The sequence below is a fragment of the Falco rusticolus genome, chromosome 5 (genome assembly GCF_015220075.1).
Source record: "Falco rusticolus isolate bFalRus1 chromosome 5, bFalRus1.pri, whole genome shotgun sequence".
Classification (NCBI taxonomy): domain Eukaryota; kingdom Metazoa; phylum Chordata; class Aves; order Falconiformes; family Falconidae; genus Falco; species Falco rusticolus.
This window is the reverse complement of record NC_051191.1, coordinates 23,075,632-23,091,332: the sequence shown is the minus strand read 5'-3', so window position 1 is coordinate 23,091,332 and position 15,701 is coordinate 23,075,632. Positions and strand designations below refer to the sequence as shown.

At 49.7% G+C, this 15,701-nt stretch overlaps 1 protein-coding gene across 6 annotated transcripts in view; it reads right to left on the bottom strand.

Moving 5' to 3' along the window:
• FRMD4A (FERM domain containing 4A) overlaps window positions 1–15,701 on the bottom strand; it is a 386,235-nt gene that overhangs the window by 151,859 nt on the left and 218,675 nt on the right. The window contains exon 1 of one of the 6 annotated variants that reach the window (XM_037390651.1): window positions 4,403–4,686. The exons of the other annotated variants lie outside the window; for them this stretch is intronic. The gene's annotated coding sequence lies outside the window, so the exon portion shown is untranslated. Of the gene's footprint in view, window positions 1–4,402; window positions 4,687–15,701 lie in introns of those variants that run through there. 6 annotated transcript variants of the gene reach the window in all.

The following is a 15,701-nucleotide window of genomic DNA, read 5'->3' as shown; positions in this document are numbered from 1 at the left end:
TGCTCACTTGATGCAGCAGCTTTCCACCCCCGGGTTGTCCTGCGTAACCCTGGTGTGAAAGCAGCCAGGTCAGCCTGTGCCTGCTTTGCTATCTGCAAAGCACTTCCCGGCATGGAAAATTTCAGCTCTGATGGATGGGATGCCAACAGCGCTTGCAGTGTGTGTGGTATGGCTGCAACCTCATTCGATCCCACGCGGTCAGGAAACCCAAACAAGGGTGGATTTATTTTGGTTGGGAGATCTGGGAACTTCTAAGAAATAAAAAAACCCAAATATAATCTAAACACGGAGCATGAGCATTGTGGGTTGGCAAGCCCAACAGCCATTGTCAAAATGTTACGTGTTACATGTGGAAGTGTACTCACAAAGGATTTCTGTAGCCAAAATGGGAATATCAACCTCTTCTTGGTTTGCAGCTTTCTAGGAGATTTTCAGCAGACACTGAATTTTACAGTGAATTTCAGTTAAAAAGGGTCAACTTGCCTCCCTTTTTTCTGACCTCAAAGACTTTTCCCAAAGATTACTACTCTAGGTCACACCACATCCCACCAGTGCAGACAGAGAGTGAAAAGAGCATTTTGCTACCCACTAGTGATCTTTTCTTGAGGGTGGGACACATCAACTGTTTAACACCACGTGAAAATGTCACACAGAAGCTCAGGACAAGAGCAGAAGGATGGTGTACCTGCCAGGAAAGGAGCCAGATGGGGTTGTCAGCAAGAGCATCGTTAACTCCACTGGAAACGAGATGGTCCCTGTTCCTTCGGTGTCCTTTGCACCACAAGGCTGGGCAAGGGCTGAAGTCCCATCCCACCCAGTGGAGATGCACTCAGAGTATCTGGCACCATCCATGGGGCCACAGAAAAATATAATAGAGACATGAAGCAGGGATGCACTGGGAAGGGGAGGTACATCAGGCTCTTCTACTCATTTTGGCAAGCAGCCTACTACAGCCCAATGTAGGCAAGGAACAAACCTTCAGACTGCCATCGACCCACGAGTAGGTGGAGTGCAAAGGTGATCTGGAGCGGAGAGAGGCAGGATCAAACCCTATGTGACTGTGATTCATCATCATGAAAGTGCTCCCAGAAGCTCAGAGCTGATCAAATAGCTGGCTGGGGTTTCTTCTCAGCACCAGATCAGAGAGAAAAGCAGTCAAAGTAATTTTTTGGTCATTGATAGGACTCCAGAGCAGAAGGCAGAGGCTCCAACTCATTGTGCAGCCTTGGAAAACTGTGGCTTTCTAGGAAACAGCACGTATTGAGATTTACAGGAGGGTTGGGCATTAAGTTGTTAAAAGTCTGGGAGAAGGAGAAATAGGAGGGGATGTTGTCAGCTGCAGGGGTCCCCAAGGCCATGCTGGGCAATCCGCGGCTGGCTTAGGGAACCGTATGGCCTGGGAGAGGCTGGGACAAACTGGGATTTGGAGCTGGAGGAGGCTTGCAAGCAATTAAACTGCAGCTTAACCTTGTCAGACCTTGCTGCCTGCTGGGCTGCCGTGCTCTGGTTGCACTGTGGCTGCAGGGCAATCTGCACCTTCAGCCGCTGGAAGGAGCAAAGTGGCAAGGATGACTAGAGACTGGCATTGCCGAGTGACCTTGGAGTCCATCTGTGCGCCCAATTACACCCCATCCTGCAATGAAGCATGAGGACCCTGGGGAGCCACTGTCGCTGCTCTTATGGCTCACCCTGCAGCACGGCCTCCCTCCAGGTCCCCAAGAGATGGGTCATTTGTGGGATGGTTCCCAGCTATAGTTTGGATGCAGCTCAAAGGCACAGGAATACTGCCTGCCTCAAACCTAGGGTGTTTTGAATGAAAGACACCCAAGGTCCTTGGGAGCCGAGCGTAAGCATGGACCTATGCCGGACAGCAGCCTTTGCTTGTCCCAGTGATCCAGCCTGCTCCTGCTTAGTTCACAAGGAGTGTGTCACACAGTGCCTTACCGTGTCTTCAGGGGACACCACTAAGCCCTATGGTGAATTTGGTTGCTGTTGGATCAACACCCCCCCTTTATACCTCCCCTGGGTGTCTCACCTCTTGCAGTGCATGACCCTTCCTTGTCCTTCGCAGTCCTACCACACTGGCACTCGAGACTTCAGGCACTCTCCAGCCCTTTTCAAATTCTCCCTAATACAGCTTTTTCTCCCTCATCCATACCGTGCAGTTTTACTTTGCTGTCTGTTGAGCTGCATTCAAACCTTCTGCCGTTATTCACACAGCAAGCAGCAGTACCAACGAAGGAGATATGTACCACTGTAATTACCTGTGATACCTGGGACTAGACTCCATGGCTTGGGAAGTCTTTTCCTGTCTTATGTCCCTACTAACAACACCCAACACACTGACCAAAGCTCTTGGCTTGGTGAAACAGTTTGACATGATGTCTATGGAAGATGCTGTCCTCACCAAGTGATGCGACGTTGCCATACGGGCTCCGAGTGACCAATGCTGAGACCACAGGTATCACCAAGTATTGACTTGCATTTTTAATGCAATAACCAGTTCAGATGCCTGGCAATGGGACCACCAGAAACCATCTACCAGGAGAAATGGGTAGCTTTGCCCCAAAGAGTTGTGAGTGGCTCACTAGTGCAGCTATGCTCAAATAATGGCAGAGATCCCGTATTTCTAGCCTGGGTGTTTAAAACAAAAATTCACCTAAGAACGAAATGTTTATTTCACAAGTGCATAAATCCACATGCTATGCCCCACTGGCACAGTTACCCTCTCTGTGGGAACTGATTTGGATGGGGCCACCTGCAGCGTGAAGGATGACAAGTGCCAACTCCTTCAGCCAGTTTGATCCTCAGAGAGACACAGCTGCCCTTAGCAGCAGCGTGAGGTGGTGCCGAGCTGAAGACCCTTCAGCATATCCCCTCTCATTACAAGAAGCAATATCTCCTTAGCTCCCCGCAGCTTCTGCCACAGTCCGCTTTGCTCAGCGGCACAGCTGGGCTGCAGAAACCGCCCCAGAAGCAGCTCTCCTTCCTGCAGCACGTGGCACCTCCCTGCCTGACACCAGTACTTAAAACCACCTTAAAAATATTAATAGTTGGAAGAGGACAAGCTACCAGTAACTCATGCCAGGAAGGTCAACACAAGCAGCTCTGAGCCACCAAGCCGAGCTGGTGCACCATTGCCCAGCCAGGGTTAGCATCGCGGGTTCAGGGTAGTGTGCAGGCAGCAACGCAGGCAGCAGCCCTCCCGCAGGCCCTCTGCCACCACCGCAAGGAAAAAGGGGATCAGGCTGACAGTTTTAGCTCCATCGAGATGTCTCTGGTGCCTGGCAGGCAATTCTAGGCAGGGAAAATGGCACAGACACCCATGCTGGTAACAGCCCCCTCCATGCACGGATGGCGGATGCTCATCAGACCCTGGGGGGCCAAACCAGAGGGAGCTGGGTCTGAGACACCCCGATATCCAGCTGCGGCTGGGCAGAGCCGGGATCCAGCCTCTCTCAATACCCGAAGCACTAGTTCAGCCGTGCCCATGGAGTGCGGCGCGCAGGAACCAGCACCACACCCCCTTCCCGGCAGAAAAGGCGAGCAGTGCCGGGGTTTTTGTTCCGGACGATGTTTTAAAATCCAAAACCAAACCAACAAGCTGGGAGTTCAGCTTTCCCTGTGACCTGGCTTGCCTGGAAGAGGAGATTTGCTAGCTCGCTCCTGTATCTGTGTGTGTTATATTGCTAAACTGCTGCCAGGGCTATTATTAGAAACAATTGTCTCTCCTGGAAATTTTATATAGAGGCTTGAAACAACTTTTCTCATGCCTTCTCCAGCAGCCAGCGGGCTAACAATGCTGCCGGGAGACGCTCCTTACACGGAGCATGTCTGCAAGGCGTGCGGCTAGATACACCCGTGCAGGCACAGCCTGGACACCGAGCCATTTATTTGTCTTTTGTAGCCCTGGATCCGTAGCAACTTTTCTACCCCGAGCTTTAGCAAAAGGTGGATAGAGGAAAGGAAACACAAGCCAGGGGGGCTTTACCCTTTGCGTAGCCCCCAGCTCTGCGTTAAACTTGCTGCAGCCATTTGGAAAGGGAAGGAGCAGTCCATCTTAGCAGTCAGTGGGGACAGGCATCCAGATTGCTTGGGGGGGGTGGGGGAGAAATCGCGGCACCAGCTTCTCCTCCCCACACCCTCTCGTGCAAAAAAACCCAGCCGCCGGGCTCGCCGCCGTTACTCGCCCACTAAATCCAGGGGTTTGGGGCTGGGCTTTGTGTTTTTGGAAAGGACAGCGAAGGCAGATGCTGCCCACGTTTCCCTCTGGTTGAGCTAAATGGAGGGAGGGGGCGTGGAGCCGCCCGCACACTGCGGCTGGGCTTCCCCCGCGGGGCCGGGGCTGGCAGGGGAGCCCCGGCCCGCCTCGCCTCCCCGCCGCAGACAAAGACCCCGTTACCTTCTCCCGCTCCCTCGGCGGCTCCGTCGGCCCCTCAGCTCCGAGCCCGGGACGAGCGCATCCCCGCCGCAGCGCCGGCAGGCCGCGTTCCTACCGCGCCGCGTCCATCGCCCGCGTCCCCGCCGTGGGCTGCGCGGGGCCGGCGCGGCCCTGCCCTCGCTCCCGGCCGCTCCTAGGCCGGTCCCATGCTCCGTGCCGGGGTGCCCTGACCCTCCTTTCCCCCTTCTCCTTCCCCTTCCCCGCCTGCCGGCCCCCGGCGCCCGGCTCCTGCGCGGCCGCCGCCGCGCTACGAGGCTGCGAGGCTGGAGTCGGGGAGGGAGGAGGAGGAGGAGGGGGGGGGGAGGAAGGAGGAGGAAGGCGGGAGGAGGGCAGCGAGCAGCAGTTGGCGCTGGGTCATGTGAAACAGCTGAACCCGGCTCGGGCCTGCCAGCATCTGGGCTCCCCCTCGCCTCTGGGAGGAGGACGAAGGGATGCAGGGGTGGAAGGACGGAGGGAGGAAGGGTGCGGGCCGGGGGCAGCCATGCCCCCCTCCCGACCCGCGCGTTGAGCCGATAACGGAGTGGGGCAAGAGCAGGGGGACGCGGCGAGTGCTCGGGCAGCCCCGGCAGGGAGGCAGAAGAGGGCAGCAGCCCCGGGGGTTGGGGCCGCCCTCCCGTCTCCTGGTGGTTCCCCCCGCCGCTCCCGGCCGGGAGAGGGGTGCAGCTGGGGGTGGTGTAGAAGCGCACCCACCGGCAGAGGATGCTGCCCGGCCATGAAGAGTCCTTAAGGACTGCACTAGCCCTATATAGCCCTCGTGCGAGGGTATTACGGTTTAATAATCAGATCAATCAAGAAGGGAAATAGTGTGGGTCTCCAAAAAGCGCTGATTTTTGGTTTAAACAAGCACAGCACAAAGCACCTGCGCCAGGACACATGCGGTTAGAGCTGTGACTCGCTGCTGCTGCTTTGCCCCTCCGTCAGGGTTTCCTTCCTGGGAGAGGGGCTATTCTTGCCTGGTAAAACCCTGAGGTGCCATTGCACCCTGCTCTGGCACAGGCTGGCCGGGAGGAGGTCTGCTTTGGAAGGGAGCTGGGGGGGGGGAGGTCGGTTCTTTCCTTCATTTGTTTTCCATTGGCATTTATGCCACCATGAGGATGCTCATGGTGCTGGGGTTTAACCAGTACAGAGGAAATTTCCTCTGTGCCCCATAGGAAGATGACAAAGTTGCTCTCCCAGTGTGGTGGTGGTGAATGAGCTGGATGTCTGATTTCAGCTGGGGGTGTTTCTGATTTTGATCTGCTGTCAGACTGAAAGTCAAGGTCGTGCCAGCATGGAGATGCCATAAGCCTTAATGTCCTCTTCTCTGCAAGGTGCCTGGGGGGCCAGTGGGCTGCAGAGTCCTTTTGGGTACAATAGCTAAATACTAGAGCACAAGCACAGTTCCCTATCCCATCTTTAAGGGCACAGGCATTATAAAAACAGCTGTGTATACAGCCACAGGCAGACTGACCCATCCAGCTTGCTCCACCCAAGAAGCTGGCTTTGATCAAGGGGATAAATATAGAGGCAGTTCTGGCCTCTAGCTGCCAAGGGTTAAAAGCAAGCAGCTGAGGTGGCCCAGCTCTGCTCTGGAGGCAATCCTAAGGTCAGGACACAGTGGCAAAAGGCAACAAAGGTATTCATCTCTGCTCCAGGAAAAGCATGGCTACATTGCAAGGATACAGATCTGGGTTTTCTGGATGCATCTAACCCACATCTAAGTCCAGCCACTGAAGTACCCCCAAGGGTCAAGCTGCCAAAACACAAACTTCAAAGCCTCCCGGAATTTTAAACCCATAATTTCAGAGAGGGGTAAAACTTCAAGTTGCCTCCCAAATCCTGTTTTGCTCATTTCCTTCAGAGAAAGTCACAACGTATCTCAAGTGGCTTCTGCCATCTTCAGTGGTGGTGGTGAAGAAAAGCATGTAAGCCTGAACCTCAGCAGCAGTCCAGCCCTGCTCGCAAGCCCTGCCCAGAACTAGCAACAAAAATTCACATTCCCAGGTTGACTTTCGCTACAACAGGAGGTGAAGCTGCTTCAAAAGTGCACTCACCATGCAGGTGCCTGCTTGTGCTTGTTGCTCTAGAAGAATATGCCAAAGCAACGGACTTTGCCCTTGGGGCAGGATGATCCTTCAACGAGCAAAGCCTCAAGGCAATTTCCCCCCTCATCACTGTATGGCACATGTTGCCCTTTGAGGTAACTCATCCTCTCCTGGCAGAGCAGAGCTAGGGTGTGGTGCAGCGTTATTCAGCTGGTGATAATAGAACTCAGCTGGTGGGTTAAAGAAGCAGCAACAGAGATTGGAACCCTCTAATTGGAAAGTAATTTTTTTCATGCATAGCAGCAGAAATTGGAAAGCAAGGCTCACTCCGCCCAGAATTGCAATTCTCAGCTTTCAGCACAGGTATGGGGAAGTTTCATGAGACTTAGCTTGAAATTACAGGCTCCCTGCAACAGTCCGGTCTCTTCCTTTGGCAAAAGACAGGTGGAGGTTTTGGGCTAGTCCGGAGTTAGCAAGAAAGTATTCTTTTTCATGCTCCATGTTATGCTGGGGTTGTCTCCCAGAGGTGGCCGAGGAGCATCCCATCACTGTGTCACCCTAATGGTGTCCCCTAACATCTATAGGGCATCAGTTAGTTCATGTCCCAGGGAAGGACCTGGGTCACAGACCAATGGGCTGACAGATGTCATGCCATGGAAGCTATCTGGGATAGAAATGGTTTTCCCAGGTACAATGGCTCGGCACCTCTGCAGCTTTCGAGACTCACCATGCAGAAAGAGAGCCTGGATCATTACACCTGGGAAACTGCAAAAGGCATCCTCTTCGGATGCCTTGTGAGGATATGACCTTTCCTATCCATCCAGGATCACATGCAGAACACTGCCCCAAAAGGAAATTCAGTATGATTTGGTACAAAGCCTTAACATTTCCTGCAATGGTGGGAGATATTCCTGCTACATTTCCTTAATCCTCTAATTCATGATGCAACATTTCTAATAAAAATAAATTACTGGTCTGAGTGAAGATAACATCCTGTAGGTACCTAAGCTAATGAAGATCTTAGAAACGGGGACTGTTTCTTATAACATGGAAAGACAGTGGGGCATTGTCCCTGCCAAGGGTTGATTATGAAATCTCAGCCAGAAAGAGTTGTTTTCTCCCAGAACTGGACAAGGAATTTGCTCCAGATCTTCTCATTGGTTCATTGCATAGCTCCTTCCTAGAACCCCCTGGGCCAGATCTTGGCTGATTCCCTGATATCAGGGTGGTACCCTGAGCTACAAGTGCAGCGAAGTGGAAAAGATGATGTGTGGAGGGTACAGAGCAGCAGCTGCAGGCTGTTTGGGGTCTGCAAGTGGAGAGGAACAGAAGCTCTCAGGGTGGCTGCAGACCTCAACATTAAGATAACCTATCTCAGGTGGGAGAGCTGGAAAAGCCTCCAAGGGGAAGATCATGCTTTCGGGACCCGTTTCCTTCCTTCCCACCTTGCGAATTTCAGGTAAATCAGTGAACTGGGGCAGCAGGGCCTCCTGGATGAAGAGCAACTGTTGCCTGCAGTGACGTGGCATGGTATGGCATGGCTTGCAAAGCTCTGCAGCCGCAGTTAACCGAGCCCTGCAGCACTCCCATGACATCAGGGAGAGGTGCCAGCCTCCTTTCACAGGTGGGCAAGCACATGTGAGGACAGGCTGGCACTCAGGGCTGTTCAATGTGTGGGAAATCGAACTGATAAACTGGGGGGCACCACCCAGTGAGGTAGGTGTACACCACTGGGTATGCAGCCTGGTGTGTCTGTACCTGGGACAGCTTCAGATGGCTGCTTAGATGCTGGTAGCTACAAGACCACCAATTCTGGGACCACTAAGTCAAAGGAGGACACTGAAGCCTGATAAAGCATCGCAATGCATGCAGGGCTCACTGCTGGCACAGTGAAACAGCTGCCGAAGCCCCCACCAGATCAGTTAAAGTCTGCAAAAGGATTTCTGCATTGCAGTGCAAAGGCAGCGCCTTCTGCCACCTTATCCCCTTCTTCCTCTCCCAGGCATACATGCTGTAATTCAGATTTCCTCAATAGCATCCTTCCAGGGAAAAAAACCCAAACAAACAAAAAACCCCAAAACCATTCGCTACATGCACATTCCTCTCTAAAATTCCTAGTTATAATTCAGCAGCGATAGAAAGAGTCCTTTTCTTCAAGGAGCTTCTGTAATTTCACAAGGTCTCTGGAGTTGTCAATACCCAAATAATACAGCCTAGTAACAAACATTAAGTCTGGAGGCAGGAAAGCTGCTCTCATTGCAACGATTAGAAGCAGGTGATAGCTGCATTTCTTCCAAGCTGGTTCATATCATGGCAAGTCCCAAAAAGAGAACAGTAACCCAAATATTTAACTTTGACATACACAGAGCGAAGCCTCCCGCAACCAGCTGCCTCTGTGCCAGGATAACATGTTTATTCCTTTTTATTGGTCCCTGATAACAAAGCAAGGAAGAAACACCATGGCCTTGTGCTGGAGAACTACTGTTGACAATTCATTTCCACTCCCGTTAGCAAAAATTAAAGTATCAAAATACTTTACAAGGAATGTGGTGATAGGACCGTGGGTGCCATCAAAATGTGTGAGCTGTTACATGAACATTTCTAGTATTTTCAGAAAAATTTAATGAATATTGTCTATCCCGGAACTGCATTAATTAGCACTAACGGGTTGGAGGAGATGTCATGTCATGAAGTAATATTCACACTTACACAATGATTTGCATACATAAGCGGTGCAGTGCTTTGCAGAAGTCAATGTCATTTCCCCCATATGGTATATCTGAAACCCATAGAAGGTGAGGGGAAAGCTTTCAAAGAATATTTAGGATTTGCTGAAGGCATCTCACTGCCTGCCTCACTGCAGAAGGTGTTTAAGGGCCTAACTCTCATTGATTGCACAACCCTTAACTCATAAGCAACATGGACCTAGGGAACTTAGGAACTGAAATCCATTTTCAGAGGTGATACAAGCTGTTAGGCACAATAATGCCACTGTAAATCAATGCAGGTGACTTATTCTAACGAGGGTAAGAGTCAGCCAGCCCTAGCAAATGAAGCGTCAGGTTAGCCTATGAGTTAACTCATGCGGTTCCTCCGAAACTCAGGGTACAGCACGGTCTTGTCTGCCCATGAGCCCTGGTGTAGGTTGGCTGGAGAAGAAGCCATGGCCTCATCTCTTTTCAGCTTAGACAATCTGCATCCTCCATGCACGGCATACGCCTCAATGCTGGAAAGTAGAAAAGGGACTGACATGACCCAGCTGGTCACCTAAGCTGCCCGGCTGCCCTCACCTTCTTCCACAGACCAGGGTCAGCAAAAGAGAGATAGCGGGTTGAGCGTACACTGCAAAACCTGTCCCCATCACCTCATTTTCCCCTCTATAACTGGTTGGGATGAATTGTGACCTTGCAATAATTCATGCTGCAAGCTTTGGAAGCCAGGTGGAAACCACAGGGACCTCATTCAGAAAAGTAAATGCAATTACTCAAGAGCAGGACCTGACTCATATAACTGGATCTGGACCTGCGAATAATTCAGGAGACAGGGCACATGTGATACTAACTGCCATGGCGCAACACACTTCAAACTGAGAAGATCTCCAAGTTTGCTGAGTGAACCATGAGATGTTTCTAGTTAAGCCTTCCACAGAAATGCTTCACTTCTGAGATGAACTGTGGGTGCTATTTCCCATGCTGTGCTTTCATTAATTTCCAGGGCAATCCCTTAAGTAATTGGGGCACAAAAGGAGGGGGGAAAGCAGGACTTTAGCTTTGGACAAAATAAGCCTCCAGGACATCTGATTAATTTTCACACAGACTCTGCTTAAAGGATCTCAGAGAGCTGAAGAGGCAAGTAAGCAGACCTCGATGTTCCCACAGAGCCGGTGCAATAAATCCTCCTTTCATTAGGCAAAGAAACTGCATGCCGGCAGGATTATCATGCAGGCAAACACATCCTGGTCTTCGCGAGGCAGCTGAAATGGATGGTGGGGACAAGCCGACTCCAGCTGGTTGGTGCTGTGACCCCTGGGCTGGCAAATCCTGCCTGCTGCCTCCAGCTCCAGCCTGGGGCTGCTGCAGAGAGGGGCAGGAGCCACGCGTAAGTCGCCTGTGTCCCACTTAGCGCCGGGTAATCTCGGCATCCAAGAGGCCAAACAAAGCAAACAGCTGAATTGTGCATAAGGGACTAAAGATGATCCGGGTGTGCCACCAGCCCTCCCTGGGTGAGCCATGCCTCTGGGGACTGGTGCCAGGGAAAGGGGCTGTTCTTGCAGTCCCACCCCATTTTGCACCCACCTGGGGCTGGGAGCAAGGGGAAGAGAGAAGGAAATTTTCCCAATGGAAAGTGTTGGGAGCTATCCCTGTCCTTGCAGGAGGAAAAATAAGGGTGAGGGCTCCTCCTCTCTGCTGGAGGTCAGGTCCTCACCAATCTCTTCTACCCTCCCATGGGACAGAGGGGCCACGTGGGACCCCACTGCCCTTTTCTCCAAAGCTGAGCAAAACTGCCTCAGGAACTTCTTCCTATTCCCAGAATATTGCCATTTTCACCTGAAATGGCGTGAAGGCAGAACAATGCCTTCAGGAAGGAGTGGACGTGGCAGGGGCCCCTTCCATCCATAAAAAGGGCTGAGTGGTGGTGGGACGTGGGGAGGAGGGAAGGAGGTGGATGGTGGAGGCATGGAGAGAAATCAGAAGACCCTCATGCTGCTGGCAAAGGGCGCTGTTTGGCTGGGGCAGACCTGGAGACATGCTTGCAGACCACCGACATGACCACAGTCCAGACAAAAATAAAATGCAGCTAGTTATAGGAAATCTGATTCCTCCAAAGGCAGCCGAACCAACCTCAGCAAGGGCACTGCTGGGCAAATGGCAAGTGAGTAAATGGCAAGAACCTGAGAACAAGGCTGAAGAAAGGAAAGATTATTCCCCCCACGCCGTCCTCAGATGCGGCTGACTGGTGCTGTTGAAAGCCACCCAAAAGCCTTCTTGGGCAACAGAAGGCAGCACAGGCAATTGTGAAGGACATCAAATGGGCCAGTGGAGAGATCTGAGCCCAGAAACGTGCCTCCTGTTAAGCAAAATCTACATGTACCTCTTGCATGGAGCTACACAATGAAGTATTTTCTTTTGTGTAGAACAATAAAACAAACTAGTTCTCATTTGTTTGGCTTTTTGTACTGAAGTGGCCTTTGTACTTTGCATGATGTCAGATCTGAAGAATATTTTCTGTAGTTTTACACTGCCTTCTACTGAGGATTGCAAAACTTACACTGGATGGAACAGCCTTCTATTTCAAAGGGTGCCACATTTTCCAGAAAATCCTGAGATTACTCCAAAATGGCATCAAAATAGTTATTAACAGCTCTTGCTAGATAAATTTGACAAAATAAAAAGCCACTTAGACAATGTTTTCAATACATCGCTGTAACATTTAAAGAAAGGGCTCATGAGATACTGAAGATACAGCCAAAAGACAATTTTAGCAATTGAAAAAAAAGGGGCTGTAAGCTTGCTTTGCAATTTTTGTTACTTTTTGGTCATACTTTTTAATTTCTTAAAATGTTTTTCTCTACTCCATTGCTTGTCCACAAAACAAATTCAGGGAAACCTCCTGGCTGAAGTAGGAAATAGCTGTTCTAACCAAAGCTCTTGTAGGTGTTAGTAGCAGGTAGCCTAATTTCAGATGCAGGTATGGGTTTTAAGGTAACCTTCTTACTGAAATTTTTCACTTTCTCTGTAAGGCAAGATCATTACCTAAGTTGAACAGATGGGAAAATGGACTCATAGAGAGATCAATTTACCTGAGTAAGAGCCTGTACCAAATTGGAGAGAGAGGGAGACCCAGGAATAAATCACAAACCTTGTGACACCAAAGCCTTTTTGCTAACTGGAGACCCCTCTTCTTCCCCCAGCTAATGAATCTGTGATTAACAAAGGCTGCTCCCTTTCTGACAGTTTAATCGGCAATTTCTACTTTACACTTTGATTCACTTTGGCTTTTTTAATCTTTATGAGGCAATCTTTGCAAAGAGAGGAAGCAAACAGAAAATAAATCTCAGCGCAAGTAAGCCCTATTGTATAAAAGTGCAATGAACAGTTCTTATTTGCCAAAAAATATTTATCTGACCAACAATGTTTGTGTTTAGGCCCAGTCAATTGCTTTAATAACAAATGCCCAAATTACATTTAATATGAAAACATTTTAAATGGGCTCAACATCTTCTAAATAAACATAGTGCTAGTCATAATGGTGCTCTGCTAGAGCCAAAGGCTCAGTGTTGCTTGATTTATTGTTTAACTTGAGTCTAATTGCTACGTATCTGACGTCTCTGGGAGCATGGTCTTCTATCGCTTGTCTGAACACAATTTCCTTTTCATTACTGAAGCACACCAGGAATAAAACCCAGCTCTCCTGATACCCTGTCCAGGGCAGTCACCACAAGACTATTAACCCTCAGCTAAGGAGATTGAAGACCTTGATTAATTCACTTTATAAAGGTTGCTCATTTCCCCTCCAAGCGTGGTGGTGGCTTGGTTTCTGAGCACCCTGTGGCCTGCATGGTTTGCTCCAAACAATGTCTCTGCAAAGTCTGGCTGTGTTTGCATGGAGCCACACAGACCTAGAGCTGCTAGGCACCAGCCCCAGAAAGGGCAGGAGAGCCTGGAAGTGGCCCATTGATGGGAATTAGCAGTTCTTGCTGCTTCCTTGCTGCTGCTGTTTGCGATGGGAGAGTCTTGGGTATCGATGTCTGCTTTGAGGACTCTTTATGTCTTTCACTTAACAGGTCTTCCAAACACATGCAAGGCTGTAGGATAAGTGGTATTGATGCTTCCCCCACAAAAAAGAGGCGAGAAGCTCAAGTTCATACATCCCAAGGGACATCTCAAACCACAGAGCCCCTGCATGAAAAGGATGAACGCTTTGCCTGCTAGCTGTGGCTTCAAAAGTGCCCCCTCTGCTCAGCTCTATTTTTGCATGAAAGGATGGAGGTGCCTCCCTCCAGGCAGCATGCTGATTCACAAAAAATCAACATTAAGCATCCACTCCCCACTTTGAGAATAGGTTTGATGTGGCTGACACTACCTCAGAGCTAGGATTTTCACACAAGATGTGGGACTTGCACCATAGCACCTTTTCCCCATGACCACCTTGACTTCTGGAAGTGGGAAGCAGGAAATACTTTTGCCTCTGAAGACAGATCAACCCCATCAACTGCTCAACCACCAGCAAAACCAGTACCTGTTGCATTTTATAATGGTAGTTTCTGCAGCTCTGTAGTGTCGTTGCCGTCTTTGGACTACATAAAACTAGGTGCCTGTTTTTAGGATGAGGCAGGACATGTTTATGGGTGGGTCTCTTCTCTCCCACCCATTTCTCAGTGACGTTTTGCCTTGCACTATCCCTCTGTCCTCACATATAACCTGAGTTTGATCATAACACACTTCCCTCTCTCCTAGGAGGACTGTGGAATGTCACTTGTTAAACCCTGAGAGGTGAATGCAGACTTCAGCCATAACACAAAAGTCAACTTTTGCTAAGGTGGTACTTTTTGCAATGACTCCCTGGGCTTGTTTAATTTTAAAAAAGGGGAGAAATTATATTCAGATTAACTATAGCAGCACATGCCAGCAGTCAGATAGGATATATGGCAATTAAGCTACAAAACAAACAGACTAATGTTTGGGTTTGGGCTTTGCAGGGACACTGTGATGGTGACTGCAACCTTTGTTTATAAGATTTTGAGTATATTGAAAACATTTTTAGATTAAATGTGTTGGAAAGGTTGTTATTAAAGCCATTGAACAGGCTTAAATACAAGCATGGTTGTTCAAGGGCATATTTTCAGGCAAAACAAGAATTTCTGAGGCAGTTCTCATGGTATGCTATACAGGAGAAGGAAAGGGAGTAAAACCAAAATGCCCCATGGTCACTGATATTTGCAATATCACTGCTGAGCTGCAGGATGCAACTAACCTGCACCTCTAAAACAGGGATAAAGACCTGTGAGGAGGTGACAGCATTTATACATTGCACATAAAAGCTCCAACGAGGGAAACTAATGATAATAGGCTCCCCTGTACCTTGTTTGCAAATTGCTCGGGAGCCACACCACGGACGGTGGCAGGGCTGTGCTTCTCTTTGCGGACCATGGCTTGGATGCCCCCATCTGATGGGCATGTGGGTGGAGCAGGGTTGCGCACCCCCAGGGGGTTTGGACCATCTCAGAGGGGCAGTGGTGCTATTTCCCCACTGCAGCTCAGGCTCCTTGTTTAGAACAAGGCTAATTTTCCCATCCCCCCAGCTCAGAAGCAGATGCTTCTCTCTCTCCTCCTCATTCCAGAGACGGCTGCCTTTCTGCAGTGACGGTGACCTTACGATCTGAGAGCACAAGGTTGCCAAATCTCATGATAGATGATGTTTTTCTGAAAACCTGCTCTTCTGGGTCGATTCCAGAAAGTGAAGTAGAGCCCAACTCTATGTAGTTTATTAATTCCAATATTTTAAGCAGTCTGAATATTTTTGAGCCTTAGCAACTTTTAAAATGGAGTGTATTTTGCTGGTTAGAATCAAGGGAGTAGTCTGACATATTAGTATAAACTTTATACTGTCTAGTGATGAACACTTGCATGTGGAAGACCCTTCCTAGTCCACTGTATAGTGATAGTAACCAGTATTTATATAGTTTCACTGGTCCTTGTTTCATGAGGGACCACTGTGCTTAGAGGGTTCAAAAAGCTCAGCTGCCAGCTCCATGTGAAGTGAGGACAGAAATAAATGGGAAATAGATGAGAGGAAAATGGACAAAGCCAGTAGTTAAAGGGTCACAGTGGCAACTCCTTTGCAGGAGGAAAAAAATTTAATTAATGTTCTTTCTCCATAATTTGCTTGGAAACACAGACTGAAAAGCTGACCTGGGTGGTCTTGTTTCAAAAGAGCTGAAGGAAAGATGTTTTCTTTGTGCAGAGGGGCTGGGGAAATAGGCACAAGTTTTTCCTGTCCCAAACGGGAGAAAGGAGTCAAGTGTGGAAACAAGTGCTGGGAGGGCAGAGAGGTGGGCAAAAGCAGGAAAAAACGCTGCCTAGAAAATTGATCCTAGAAATCAGCAGTGATGGCATCAATCAAGGGGGCAAGCGGCTAACGGGGGCTGGTAGCGGGGTTTGTGTTGCTGGCTATGCATCCCGATGACTGGGCTGGGACCACCCTTCTGCCGGGGCAGAGCCGTTTAGCCCCGCTTG